The 13,657-nt window shown below is 45.1% G+C and overlaps 2 long non-coding RNA genes across 2 annotated transcripts; both read left to right on the top strand.

Moving 5' to 3' along the window:
* Positions 1-1,102: 1,102 nt before the first annotated feature.
* Positions 1,103-3,622, top strand: LOC123606266. The gene is made up of 2 exons (XR_006716196.1): positions 1,103-1,460; positions 2,348-3,622. It is a non-coding gene; the product is annotated as an uncharacterized LOC123606266 (long non-coding RNA).
* A 7,058-nt stretch (positions 3,623-10,680) lies between these two features.
* Positions 10,681-13,501, top strand: LOC123606268. The gene is made up of 2 exons (XR_006716198.1): positions 10,681-11,572; positions 13,063-13,501. It is a non-coding gene; the product is annotated as an uncharacterized LOC123606268 (long non-coding RNA).
* The last annotated feature ends 156 nt before the right edge of the window (positions 13,502-13,657 follow it).

The raw sequence follows: 13,657 nt of genomic DNA, 5'->3' as shown, positions 1-13,657 counted from the left end.
AAACGAAAGCCATTGTCACTTGTTGACGTACATTTTTGAGCCCAAGATGGAGCCCCTCCAGCACAGGGTGCCATGTAGTCAAACCGAGACTCAGGTACCTTTCCCATCCCAGTAAATGCTACCCTTGAGCAGAAACACCCTTTATCCCAGCCAGCCAGTGCCCAAACACCAAGAATCGAAAATCTAAGGTTCATAAAACTCCCTCTTGCCCATAATCCCTGGGGAAGCGTGCTCTGCTGTGTGTGAGGCACTGAGAGCCCCAATCCATGGATTATTCCTTTGAATAAAAGACATCACACTCTACAAGATAAATTGTTTTACTTTTGTCATTTGACACATTCAGAAGAGTCCTTGTCTGGAGATTTGGGACAGGCTTTATTAAAGAGTCCCGGCCAACAGTTTTGAACCTTTAATCCGAGCGGTATTTGAATAACACTGATAACCATAATCGACAGAAACAGAGTTTTAAATGCGGACCATGTGAAATAAAATTTATTTTCATAAATCAATAGATGGTTGTGGATTTTCTCCCCCAAAGTAAGATTTCCTTATTGGTGACCATGTAAAAAATAGAGAAAGTAGAAAGAAAAGAGTTCACCTGATTTCTCCCCACCTACATTGCTTACCTAATATGGAGACTCTTTCCACCTGCCATTTTGCTGTGTACGTGTCTCCCCCACTGTCACTCTCTTTTCCGCTTAACATTTTTAGCACAGCTGCCCAGACACCTGCTTGAGGGTCTGAATGATGGCCCTGAAATATTCTTTTAGCAGAGTATTCTACTCAACTCTTCACCAACTCAGCACAACATTAGAGCCTGCACTTGGGGACACTTGAGACTTGAATCTTGATTATAGTTGAGTATGTCTGCCTTTCAGTTTTTACCAAGAGGAGTTGCTCAGGAGCTGGGTCTGGTCATGGGTGCTGAAGGACCCAACCCTCCGGCCCAGCCAAGTGCCCTTTCTGGCCGTCCCCACTGCCCTCTCCCTCCAGGCTGTCAGCCTATAATTAGCATAACTAATTACCATAAATATATCCAGGGGGCCCTTGTATACTTGGCATAGCTGAAATGGAGCCTTGATTTCAGTAGGAAGTCAATGCTCCCTTTATTTCTTTAAATTTCATTTCAGATGCGTTCCTCAGCTGACCCTTCACAAGGCCCCGCCTTTACCATTTCTGAGGATCTGACCCTGGAACCGCAGGACCTGGTCCCGCCCCCTGGTCTGCACTGCCCCTGCTCTCTTCCCCCTCCCCTCCCACTCTCCCTCCTTTCTCTCACCAGTATCTGCTGGCACCACCTGGAAGCAGCAGCTCAGACCCTCCCCTGACCTCTGCCACTCACCCAGGTGGTCTCCTCCCAGCAGGCGCAGCCACTATGTCACCCTGGGCTTCTGTCTACCTGCCAGGACTTGGAGCCATGCTGGGTCTCCTTGCAATCCTGTGCGCCCTCCTGTTTCCCGGTAAGTCTGGACTCCCTCCCCTGTACCCAGTGTGGGGGGTGGCCTGGAACCTCAGGGGCTTCCTCCAAGCAGCCTTGTGTAGGTCACACTGGAGCAGCCAACCTTGATCGTGGCACTCGCTGGCAGCTCGGCCATCCTGTCCCGCCGGGCTAGAACCAAGTTCAGCTATATCCTGGTACTGCCACAAGGAGGGCAAGTCACAGTGACCTTAAATAATGGGACCAACATTATGTTATCAAATTAATGCTGAATAAAGTCTAAGAATATGTTCAGAATCACGATTTTCAAAGTTAACAGTATCCATTACCAGTTGCCCACACATCCTAGTATTGTGGGAACATTGATGTCCATTACCTCAGAGCCACCTGGTAAAATCTCAATTCTAAAAATTTCCAGGCACGCTTGGAAATCCACGTTAACTGTTTTGTATCAGGTCTTCTTCATGTTCAGCTCCGAGAACGGGCTCAGCCCTAACTGTCTCATAGAAATCTTGTATTGCTTTTGAATTTTGTTTTACAATGTAGTTTAAAAAGAACTCACGCATGTTAGAATGTTAAAAATCACTGCATAATATTGAACACTTACAGACAACAGGTGATGGTTAGACAATCTGATGGTTAGAAAGACCTGGAACCGGTTCTGTCTTGATCACTCTTCTCCCTTCCTCTCACACAACCTTTGCTTCTTTTACAAAACAGAACCTTTTTTTGCTCCCGATTCCCACGGACTCCATCAGCCAAGTTAGAGGAAAGGTTCATGCTTGGAGAGCTCAAAGCAGCTTCTTGGGCTGACTGTGGCTTTTCCCCTGTGGAGGACAGACACCAAGTGCTACAGAGAGTGGCACAAATACTCAGGACTTGCTTTATGTCTCTTGTACCCAAATGCAGATGCTGGAATGAAATCCTCTGAAGCGTATTACACACAGTGATGCACACAGCTGTGATTTCGTTCAGCAAATGTGGTCTGACACCTTTACTGCCTGAAAACATGATCTGCCTCCTTCCGTGTAAGGTTGCTAGAAATTGGCTTCTTGTGATCTTCACCAAGAGACTGAGAAGATAGACTTTCACTTAAGACTTGGTGTATCCCTGTCTTTGGGGGCACTGATGTCTCTCCCGGTCAAAGGACAGGATGGGTGCTGAGGGGCATAAAGGGTGGACTTCGTTGAATGCCTTCTGTATTCCCTTTAGAATTGATTTTCCTCATTTCTTTACCCTGCTCTGTGCTCTAGGAGGCTAACGCCCATGGACTACACTAATGGACATCTTTGTTGTGATTTCCACTGAATGTCGGCCAGTGAGAGTTGAAGTTCAAAGGAACAATGACCTCATCATTTGACAACAATTTCCATTCCTTGGGCACTAGACTTCCAAACCTGTGGATCCAGGGCCCTGGGGGAAAAGAAACAGATTCTTCCAGTGGGTTAATTGGTATAAAAAGGAATGGCAACTCCCACCTACACCTCTTGGGTCCCGAGCACAAATTCTGTCTCTGGGGTAGAAGGCCCTATATGTTGGCCCCAGGGGAGGATGCAGCCAACCCAAGGCCACCTGTCAGGAGGGAACCCTGAGCTCACTCTGCTCCCAACTCCCAGCCTCCTCCTGATGCTTCCACTGACTGCTTCCAAATAGCAACCAGAGAATAAGGAAACCCATCCATGCGGTCCATGAGGGTCCACTCGTAATGCCCAGAATGAGGTAAAGAAAGATGGACAGTCCATCTGGAGGAGCAAAAGGAAGAAATCAAGCAGATGGTCACTTAAGTGGGTTATGTTTTCCACCAAATAAGTAAAATAAGCTGGGGAATAGGGGGCCACTTTGAATTTGCTTAATGTTTGTTAACTTTACAAGAATGTACGTCGGCATTTGTGAGCAAATTTGGGTTGTCTCAGACCTGCTGCCCTACCCAGTGGGGCCTGGTCAGGACACTATGAGGGCCACTCATTAAGCCATGGCTAAGGGTCACAGTGGGCACGCATCTGAATGAGTTCCTTCGTGGACATTCTGCCCCAGGACCCTTCCTGCTAGTGGAAGGGAAAAGGCGAACAAAAATCACATATCTTCTCTGTTTAGTGAGCTAGTTTTAGCAGAAAGTGTCAGGGAAAATACACAGAGAGCACTCAAAATCCCATAACCAGACTTAAACACTCACAAATGTGCAAAGAGGATGATGCTTTGGAAATCTGTAGCTGGCAGAGTTTTATTTTCCCATATACATCATGTCACTGGGAGCCTTTCTCAGGTTACACCAAACATTGACAGATACCATCCACAAAAGCAGGCAGTGGCTGTGCCCAGAATAAGCTCATTTTAAAAGTTAATCATGAGTTGGGGCGCCTGGGTGGCTCAGTCGGTTAAGCATCCGACTTCGGCCCAGGTCATGATCTCGCGGTCTGTGAGTTCAAGCCCCGCGTCGGGCTCTGTGCTGACAGCTCAGAGCCTGGAGCCTGCTTCAGTTTCTGTGTCTCCCTCTCTCTCTGACCCTCCCCCGTTCATGCTCTGTCTCTGTCTCAAAAATAAATAAACGTTAAAAAAAAAAAGTTAATCATGAGATAGTGAGTTTGAAAGTCAAATTTAATTGGAAAAAAAAAGGGATTTTCTAAATTTCCCAATCTCCTATTTGATACATTGGTATGCAAGCCTAGCAAATTAGGAACACAGAAATTCACTATTGGTGCTAGATGCAGATAAGTGGGGGCGTGGTGTCCACAAAGTTTGCACATACCCCGAGACGAAAGGCTAGGGGTTGGCATGTGGTGTGAGATGTTGGGGAGAGAGAAAGTGAAGGTACTTTCTGGTTCCCTTGTCTCTGAGAGCCTTGCCCTGCAAAGGATAGAAACTTCTTCAACAGAAACCCAAAACACGGTGGGGGGGGGGGGGTGGGGGGAGAACCTGAGATGTCAAGCTCTGGAACACGGCCCTAGAGGAACACCACCAACAGTGGAGACATCGGCACAGACCAGCCCAAACCAGCCCTGACTGTCCCTCCGGGCGGCACGGGCTGGTGACCCAGATGCTTCTTAGCATCTGTGAGAGGGTCAGGGTGCCGAGGGGACCACAGGAGGCAGCAGCTGGGATCTGGATGAGAAGCTGAGGTGGGAGCTTTGCATCCCAAGGCGTGCTGTGAGTCGGTAGGGGTGGGTTCGGGGCTGGTAACTGCACAGGACAATTCAGAGGGAGAGGCTGAATCCAGAGAGCGGGGCCAAGGGCTGGAAGAGGGCGGCAGGGAGACTGTGAGAACTAACGCTCCTCCCGGGTGCAGTGATGGCATCCTGGGGTGAGCAGGAGGCAGGGAGACAGAAGGATGAGGAAGGGGACAAAGGAGACAGAACTAGCCTGAAAGGGGCTGTTCTAAACCAGAGGAAACTGTCTTCAGTTGGTAAGCTTAGTGCCTCCTCCAGCATCAGAAGGAGGAAGAGATGACACGTGTGAGTTCAGCAGTGACGACGCTCCCGTCCCCTGCCACACACCAGAGATGTAGCCTGGGTTTGCTCTAACCACTGCGCCCTGCTCAAGGTGCCTGCGTGAGGGGGGAGCGGGCACCAGTGGGGACCACAATCCATCCCATGCCCACCACCCTCTATGCCGGGAGCAGGGCTGTGTCAGCCTGGGAAAAAGTGCCTTTTTCTAATTTTCTGTCCAGGTTGTGCAGTGTTTTAATTAGTAAAAGGAGACTTCTGTGCTAAGGGAGGCCCTGTTTAGAAAGTAGTAACTACATAGAGTTGTGTAGGCAAGATACAGGGTTTTTACAAACGTAATCCATGAAGCTTCCTGAGCCTAAAAAAGATAAACTAGTCTGCAAAACTAATTGTCAAAGAACTAATGAAAATAGTATTGTTTGAATCCGGTAAACCAAACTTTAAATTCCAGAGCACAGAGACAGACTGACAGTCATGAGAAATGTACTAAAACAACCACCACAAAAGCCTGCATTTGCATAGACCCTGGTAACCTAAGGGGGTACAGTGAGAGGAGGAGGTGAGCTGGAGCTTCTCCAGAATCTTCTTCTGGGGAGCAGAGATGCCAACACCCACCCCAGGGATGGTGTGAGGTTATGAGATTAGAAATCCAAATGCTTAGCGTGCAGCCTAGAGGAAGGACTTGGCAGTAATTATCAGTATTTCTTGTCCTTTTCACTTCTGCCTCCATTTCTTAGAAGGAAATAATTGGGACATTTACACAAAAAAAAACCTTCCTTGATTCATTTTGTAATATTGCTATCTGCACAAGATATACCTGTGTCTACATCTCTGTCTCTGTCTCCATCTCAATCTCTATCTACGTATCTGTGTCTACGTCATTATCTCTATCTCTATTTTTCTCTAGCTCTAGCTCTAGCTCTATCTCCATCTCTCACCTATGTCTCTATCCATTTACTCCTGTCTATCTATCCAGAAATGGATTCATGGGATTGATGTTCCCACCACCTGACAAACATTCTCCAGACAAATCAGAAACCTCAGAAACTGCCTGGATGATGCCCCTGCTTCCATGGCAGCCTCCTGCGCCAGCTTCCCATTGACCAGATTGCCTCCTGATGACAGCCGCTGTCTGGGCTTCTGGAGAGCAACCTGAGTGTGTCAGGGACCCTCAGCAATTCGTCCTGAGATTTCCAGGGAGTCTGGGTGACACAGGCCGCATGACGAGGGGACTGGGATGGAGGGAGGGCAGGCGACTGCGGTCCCAGACGGGACTCGAGGGCCGGGTGCTGAGCCACACGAAGGCAGACGAAGGCTGGTGCTGCTGGGATACAAGTGCCCAGAGGAGCACCCTTGTGTGTGGTTCTGTGACGTCGCCAGGGTCTGCGCGTGCCTGGTCGGTAATGCAGCCCCGGAACCCACTCGCTGAACGCGTGTGTGAATAGATGAATCTTAGGGAGCAGTACTGAGCAAGCACATTCAGGGTATTTCCTGAGATGAATCCTCAACCGTGCATTCTAGAGCCTTGAGATAAATACAGACGCACAGACACATACATACCTGTGTGCACATACATGTAGGCACATTATTATTACAGAGTGGTATGTAACATGTATGCTACACATACATACTATGTTATAGTAAGTTTAAATGGAAGAGAAAAAGTATCCTATGTTATAGTAAGTTTAAATGGAAGAGAAAAAGTATCCTACTTAAGACCATAGGTTCCAGACATAGATCCTCTGCTGCATCCAGACATAGATCTTCTGCTGCAAATTACTATATTTTTTAATGTTTTATTTATTTTTGAGAGAGAGAGAGAGAAAAAACATGAGTGGGGGAGGGGCAGAGAGAAAGAGGGAGACATAGAATCCAAAGCAGGCTCCAGGCTCTGAGCTGTCAGCACAGAACCCGATGCGGGGCTCGAACTCATGAACTGTGAGATCGTGACCTGAGCCAAAGTCAGATGCTTAACCCACTGAGCCACCCAGGTGCCCCTCCCTCTCTTCTAAACCAGTAAAGGATTTCAGTCTTTTAACAGGAAAATGGCTTCCTTACAGTTATATCATTGGATAGTGACAATCACACAGTAATGAGAGAAATCTGCTGATGAAGTGAGTTACCAGCCCTATTTTGCAGGATGATTTGGGGTAAATACTGTGGGTCTCTTCCTCTGGTTCTTAGCTGTGTGCTCAGAGAGCCCCTTCTTCTTACTGCGACAGCCACCAGATCTGCTCTGTGATCAGCCCTGTATTCAACCACCTCTCCTGACAAGTGCTAGCAGAATGTGGTTCCTGTCCCAGCTCGTCCTGGTGGCCTCCCTTGGCAGCGTAAGTGGCTCTACCCATGGGACATTTCATTCAGTGAAGAAAGGTGATATTAAGCATTGACAATCTAGTCGCCCATGTGGGCGGAGGCTGCCCACATGGTCATTCAAACTAAGTTGACAAATTCCACCATGAGCTTGAATTCTTCAGGAAGAAAGTATGAACCTCACACCCCAAGCTTTTCATTAATGGAGAACAAATGTGTTCTATTTTAATGAGTGTCAAAATTTCACTAATTGTTGCTTTTGGGTTTTTTTTTTCAGATACAAATGCAGACATTTTAATAACACGACACGTACCATCCATTACCAAGAAAAAAGGAAACACAGCATTTTTAGTATGGCAAATAAAAACAGGTGTCTTAAGGAAGAATGTATTGACAGAGGCCAGACCAGCCTCTAAACCAAATTCTATGTATTTCTTCAAATGCATATGTGACCACAAAGTGTTAGTGAAGAAAGGAAATGAAGCCAGGAAACGACAGAGGGATTTGCCAGCGAGCCTGAGGATACACAAAATTAGTGAGGACGATGCTGGGCTGTATTACTGCGCCTGCTGGGATCCACTGTATGGAAATGCGCCACTGACACTGAACAGAAGCCCTTCCACTATGCCACACCCCCGAAAACATATACCCACGCCTTTCTAGCTCCCCAGGACCTGGCCACTGTCTCTACAGGACTTGTCTCCTGCATCTGTGTCCTCAGCAAGGTCTGCGCTAGGAGCCCAAGGACGCAATCTGTGATGTTTCTTTCAGTTAGGTCACTCGATTGTTATCACTGTTGGGGACTGAATGGCTTTTGTAAGTGTCCTGAATTTTCTACTTCTCCATTGATGAGAAGCTTCCTGGGAAGGAAGCCATGTCCAGTGTGCAAAATGGTTTGCTGAATGAATAATGAATGAATGAATGAATGAATAGGAGAATGATGAAAACCACAAGGCCTTTGTTGTTTTCTTTCTTTTTTGGGGGAATGAGAGAGAGAGAGAGAGAGAGAGAGAGAGAGAGAGATAGCATGAGCAGGGGAAGGACAGAGAGAGAAGGAGACACAGGACCCAAAGCACACTCCAGGCTTCTAGCTGTCAGCACAGAGCCTGATGTGGGGCTCGAACTCATGAACCTCGAGATCATGACCTGAGCCCAAGTCAGATGCTTAACCAACTGAGCCACCCAGGGGCCCCCATAAAGCCTTTGGAGTGATAAAAACCTGGATTTGAATTCCTGCTCAGCCACTTAACTGACAGCACGATCCAGGAACGTTACCAAATCTTTCTCATAGGGTTGCTGGGGACCAAAGGAGGTTCCACACAGGACAGTGCGAGCACAGGGTCAGCACATCACAGTGTCAGTTCCCATTACAACCAAACGGCTTCCCTGAGCCATCTCAGCTAACACAGGAGCTCAGGGACTCTTTAAAAGTCACATCTTGGGGCGCCTGGGTATCCCAGTCGGTTGAGTGTCCGACTTCGGCTCAGGTCATGATCTCGCAGTTCGTGAGTTCGAGCCCCGCGTCAGGCTCTGTGCTGAGAGCTCAGGGCCTGGAGCCTGCTTTGGATTCTGTGTCTCCTGCTCTCTCTGCCCCTCCCCCGCTCATGCTCTGTCTCTCTCTCTGTCAAAAATAAATAAACATTAAAAAAGAAAAAACTTAAAAAAAATTAAAAAAAATAAATAAAAGTCACATCTGACATCGTCCTCCAAACCACAGTAAAGTGTTGCTCTAATTCTAAAAACAACTAACAATTGTGCATAGGAAAAGAGTCAAGGGTAATAAACCAAAATATGTATTTCCTCCAAGATTGTTCTTCATTCACAGCAGACTATAGTAGCGTCATGGCATCTAAAGCAATAACTATAGTAATTGTTAGATTTCACCAAGCTTGGGACGTCTGGGTGGCTCAGTCGCTTAAGCGTCTGACTTTGGCTCAGGTCATGATCTCAGGGTTCACAAGATGGAGCCCTTCGTCACTCTCTCTACTGCCAGCACAGAGCCCTCTTCAGATTCTCTGTTCCCCTCTCCCTCTGCCCTTACCCAGTTCATTATCTACCGCCCCCAACTCTCTCCCCCAAAAAAATAAACATTTAAAAAAATTCCACCAAGCTTTGTTAACATTCTACAAACCACTGATCTAGAAAATGTACAAAATTTTGCATAAAGTTGTGGGGTTATTATCTCATTTGTTATTGTACAGTAACAAGACTTTTCTTCCATTTCTCATGATAACCATATGGCTCTCACGCTCTCACAAATACAGTGAAAAATCTATAACTCAGGGAGTGAAAAAGAGTTCAAGGATAGTTGTGTTTGAAGCAAAACTTAGAGGAAAATTTTGAGTTTATTGTTTCCATGTGGAAGATAACATTGAATTATTATAACATGGGTGCTTTAGTGACGTTCTGGGATCTGATCGTTCTTTATACTAGGAACATAATAAAATAACACTGAGAAGGATCTTACTGAGAAGATCTTTCCTTGCTTCTAAAGCCAACCTTGCCTCCCCCATCCTTGCCTCCTCAGTCCTGATTCATGCCCCACTCTTGGAGAAAAATCTGGCAATGCCATCTCATGGATTTACACGTGTCTTTCACTTAATTTTGTAGGTTGACTATCGTCCTTTCTTGTGTTTTCACTGTTTTTATGAAACTTTCACTGCTAACTTGCTCACGTGCCTCTGATTCCACTCCCTTGCTTTTCAAATGGAGACACCAAGATGAGAATCCCTCAGGATCAACTCTCCTTAATGCAATACCAGATATTGCACATATGTTGCAAGCTGTCTGGAGCTTCCCTTGAGAAGATCATTGTGCATTGCTACCCCCTAAAATAAGGGGAGCCCCTGAAATAAATCCTATGTGGCTCAGCCACTATTGCGTGGAAGACTACCTATTTCCAACTTGGACACAGACAAAGGAGTCTTCTACCTGATAATCAGTAAGTCTTCAGGCCTGATGAAGCCTCCTGCTATTATCCCTGCTGGGATCCCATGATGTCACAAAGGCAGAAGGAACCTGTATGAAAACCTTCTCCATTACTAACCCTCAACTCCTTCCTCACTTGAGCAACCTGCTCTTAATCACAGGGTCATAAGCTGTTGGAACAGGAAGGGCCCTTGGACATACAGAGCTCAATGCCCGCACAACCAATGGAGACACGGGAGCCCAGAGATGGCAAAAGCTTACCCAAAGCCCGTTAACCACAGAGGTGGGGCTACGTGTGCATATGTAAATATCGTAGAACAGCCTCCAAGATGCTTCTTCTTTCAACATGTCAGAGAACTGGGTTTGTTTTCGTAATAAATTGTATTTTTTAAGTTTATGTCTTTATTTTGAGAAAGAGAGAGAAAGCACAAGTGGGGAAGGGGCAGAGGGAGAGAGAGAGAGAAAGAGAGATAGAGAGAGAATCCCAAGCAGGCTCTGCACTGTCAGCGTGCAGCCCGATGTGGGGCTTGAATTCACAAACCTCGAGATCATAACCTGAGCTGAAGTCAGGCGTTTAACCGACTGAGCCACCCAGGCGCCTTTGTTTTAATAAGGAGCTATTTTTTCCATGAGAGATAGGATTCTACAAGTTTCTTCTTTTACTCCGGGAAAATAGTGTCATCTCAGAAATTATTTTCTCATTTTGCATTGCCTGGTAAAGACTCATGTTGCAAATAGTAAAAGTGGCTGCTAAAACATGGAGACCATCGTTCGCATTTCTCAAGTATATGTCTGTTGGCATGTTTGCATTTTCAGTTACTGAAGTGTATCCTCTTTCAGAAAAACAATCCCAAATTGCAACGGAGCAGACCTGTGGGTGTGAGAACAGAAGGGCTTTTCCTTTGATGCGGTCTCTGAGCGGTTTCACACACTTGAACACCTGGAAATCAAAACCTCTTAATTCTCTGAACACTTTTCCTGGTAATTTAGAAAAGTCATTGGTTGACCACTTGGCCCTGATCTCTTCTTCTTTTTTTCTTTTCTTCTTTCTCTCTTCTTTCTTCCTCCCTGTCTTCTTTCTTTCTTTCTTTCTTTCTTCCTTTCTTTCTTTTCCTTCCTTCCTTTTTTCCTGTCTGTCTTTGTCTTTCCTTCCTTCCTTCTTTCCTTTTTTTTTTTCTCTTATCATTTCCATTTTCCATCAGCATTTTTCTGTGATTACTACTTCCATGGAAAACAGATATTTTTCTAAATTAATCTAAGGAAAACATAAAATATCATATGCCATGAAGACTATAATTCAAGGGCTTCCAAGAGAACTCAGAAAATCAAATTGCCAGGACAAAGTTTTTAAGCTGGTCGTGCCGTGAAGCTTAGCTGAAAGTTTTGTAGAACGTCTAACCAGGCTGGATCAAGATATTTGTAGAATGAAGTAAGCTCATAGTAACTCCCACTGGTAAGTAACTTTGTTCTATTTTGATCTTGTGAATGAAAAACTTATTGATGCTTTTCAGAAGAAAACAATATGGGATCATCCCAGCATATGGACAGCAGTATTTCAGCTCCAGATCACTTTGTATGGAAACAAAACCACTTTGAAAATGGTTTATTTACTTAACCAGTTGGAGGCAGATTGAAATTCTACTTTTAGGAAACACACACAGAAAATAAGAGACTTATATTTGAAATTCAAACATCTGTAGGACTGTGTCTGTAAACCATTGTTGTAAGTTATTGTTTCGTGCTGTTTCTCTTGTAGATGGTCTTTTAAGTGAGAAACGCTTTAAGTATCTCTAGTATTAAGAGTGCCCCTTTCTCTAATAACCTGGAAAACCTGTATGATTGCTTTTGATCTCATCTTTAACCAAGTGCAAAAAATTTCACTTCTACCGTAAATGTAGAACATCAATAATGCCACTTCATCTTAACACTCTAGCTTCTGAGGGAGTAGGCTGCGACTAGTCAAAATTTGTCCCATTGTGACTCTTGTGATATTGCCTAGAGATGATCCAGTTTAAAGGCATTTGTGAGCTCAGTAAACCACTTCAGCTCCAGAGTCCATCAGAAGTCTGTCTGCATGGTTCATATCCTTGTTTGTTTATATTGCCTCAGCAAACATTCACTGAAGACAGTGTCTATGCTGGATGCTTGAGGTCAAAGGGGCTCCCGACACGGTCCCAACACTCAAAAAGCTAGTAGCCTAGTGGATAAGCATTCTAGACTGTGGCTTGACTGGGCCCCAAGTTTTTTGGCCTGTGGCTGACAGAGATACAGACTGTCTTGGGTTCATCGGCTCTTTCCCTTTCTTATTTTATGTAATACTTATTGCTTATAAAATCCACGTGTGTCGTTTAGTGGAAAATTGGGACAGACGAGCCAAAAATGATTCCATTAAAGAGAATAATCATATTAGCTAATATTTATTGAGAGCCAGATAACCACACTGACTGGTTTCAGTGCCTTATCTCAGTCCTCAGCAGTCCTATACAGGAGGTCCTTATTCCAGTTTCACAGATGAAGGACCTGAAGCTCAAAGAAGTTGTTATTTGCCTAAAGTCACATGGCAAGTTACTGTGGCAAAGTTTGGGACCCAATAGACACTTGTCCGTGCTGAAGAGCATGGTTTAGACCGTTACGTGCTATTAGAAACAGCAAGCTGTATTTTTATTTCTGATTATTTACTCTTCTGAGCCTGACCTCGTAAATTGACTCTTTAGTCGAGCGCTTAGCTAGTAATAGCTCATAATTTGTATTACTCTTCACACAGAAAACAATGTTTCTGCTTCTATCATGGCTCTAAAATTGCCTCTCTTCCCCGCCCCACCCCCCCACCCCCCGCCAAAGATCCAGTAGGTCATGTTGAATACACGTTCGTTAGATTTTCAAAATGTGATTCTTAGGGTATTGCTATAAAATGACAAGTCCTTTCCACACCATTGCATTCAGTCTTCTTTCCGCATCGGCATCAAGTGCGCCGGAAACACTGACTCTGGCAGGACAGCTGGAGCAGGTGGTCTACACGCGGGACTCGACCGCATGACCCACAGCTGCTTTTCCGCTTAAGCTGGGACAGCGGCAGAAAGACCAGACCAGACAGGATCCTCTGATGAGCAGCTCAGGACTTTACATCAGTGCCCTGGAAACTCTTAGGGTAATTTCAAGTTCAAAGGAACAGTCTTTCGGCAACAAATTAGTTAAGTGACTATCATTAAGATTTCAGACTCTGTAACAGTTCATCTGGCTACTATCGTGGGAATGGGATTCTGGAAAGAACTGCTTTACAGTCAAACCAGGTCCCTACCCCTCAATACATAGAAACAAACAAACAAACAAGAAAACCAACGTGTTAAAAAAATTGAACATTCATTTATTATATATTCAAATACATTATTTCTATTTTTGTTCCTCTTTGAAAATTATAGCGGTAGTACGTGTAAATTACACTCTAGGAAAAGAGCTGATCTGATACATGAAAACCTTAAGAAAAGAGATTTAGAAGACTCAGCAAAATGTTGAGAAAAGGTAAAATCATAATCTCTGC

This window comes from Leopardus geoffroyi, chromosome A2, assembly GCF_018350155.1.
Source record: "Leopardus geoffroyi isolate Oge1 chromosome A2, O.geoffroyi_Oge1_pat1.0, whole genome shotgun sequence".
NCBI lineage: Eukaryota > Metazoa > Chordata > Mammalia > Carnivora > Felidae > Leopardus > Leopardus geoffroyi.
The sequence above is the reverse complement of the archived record's forward strand: the minus strand, read 5'-3'. Positions and strand labels throughout refer to the sequence as shown.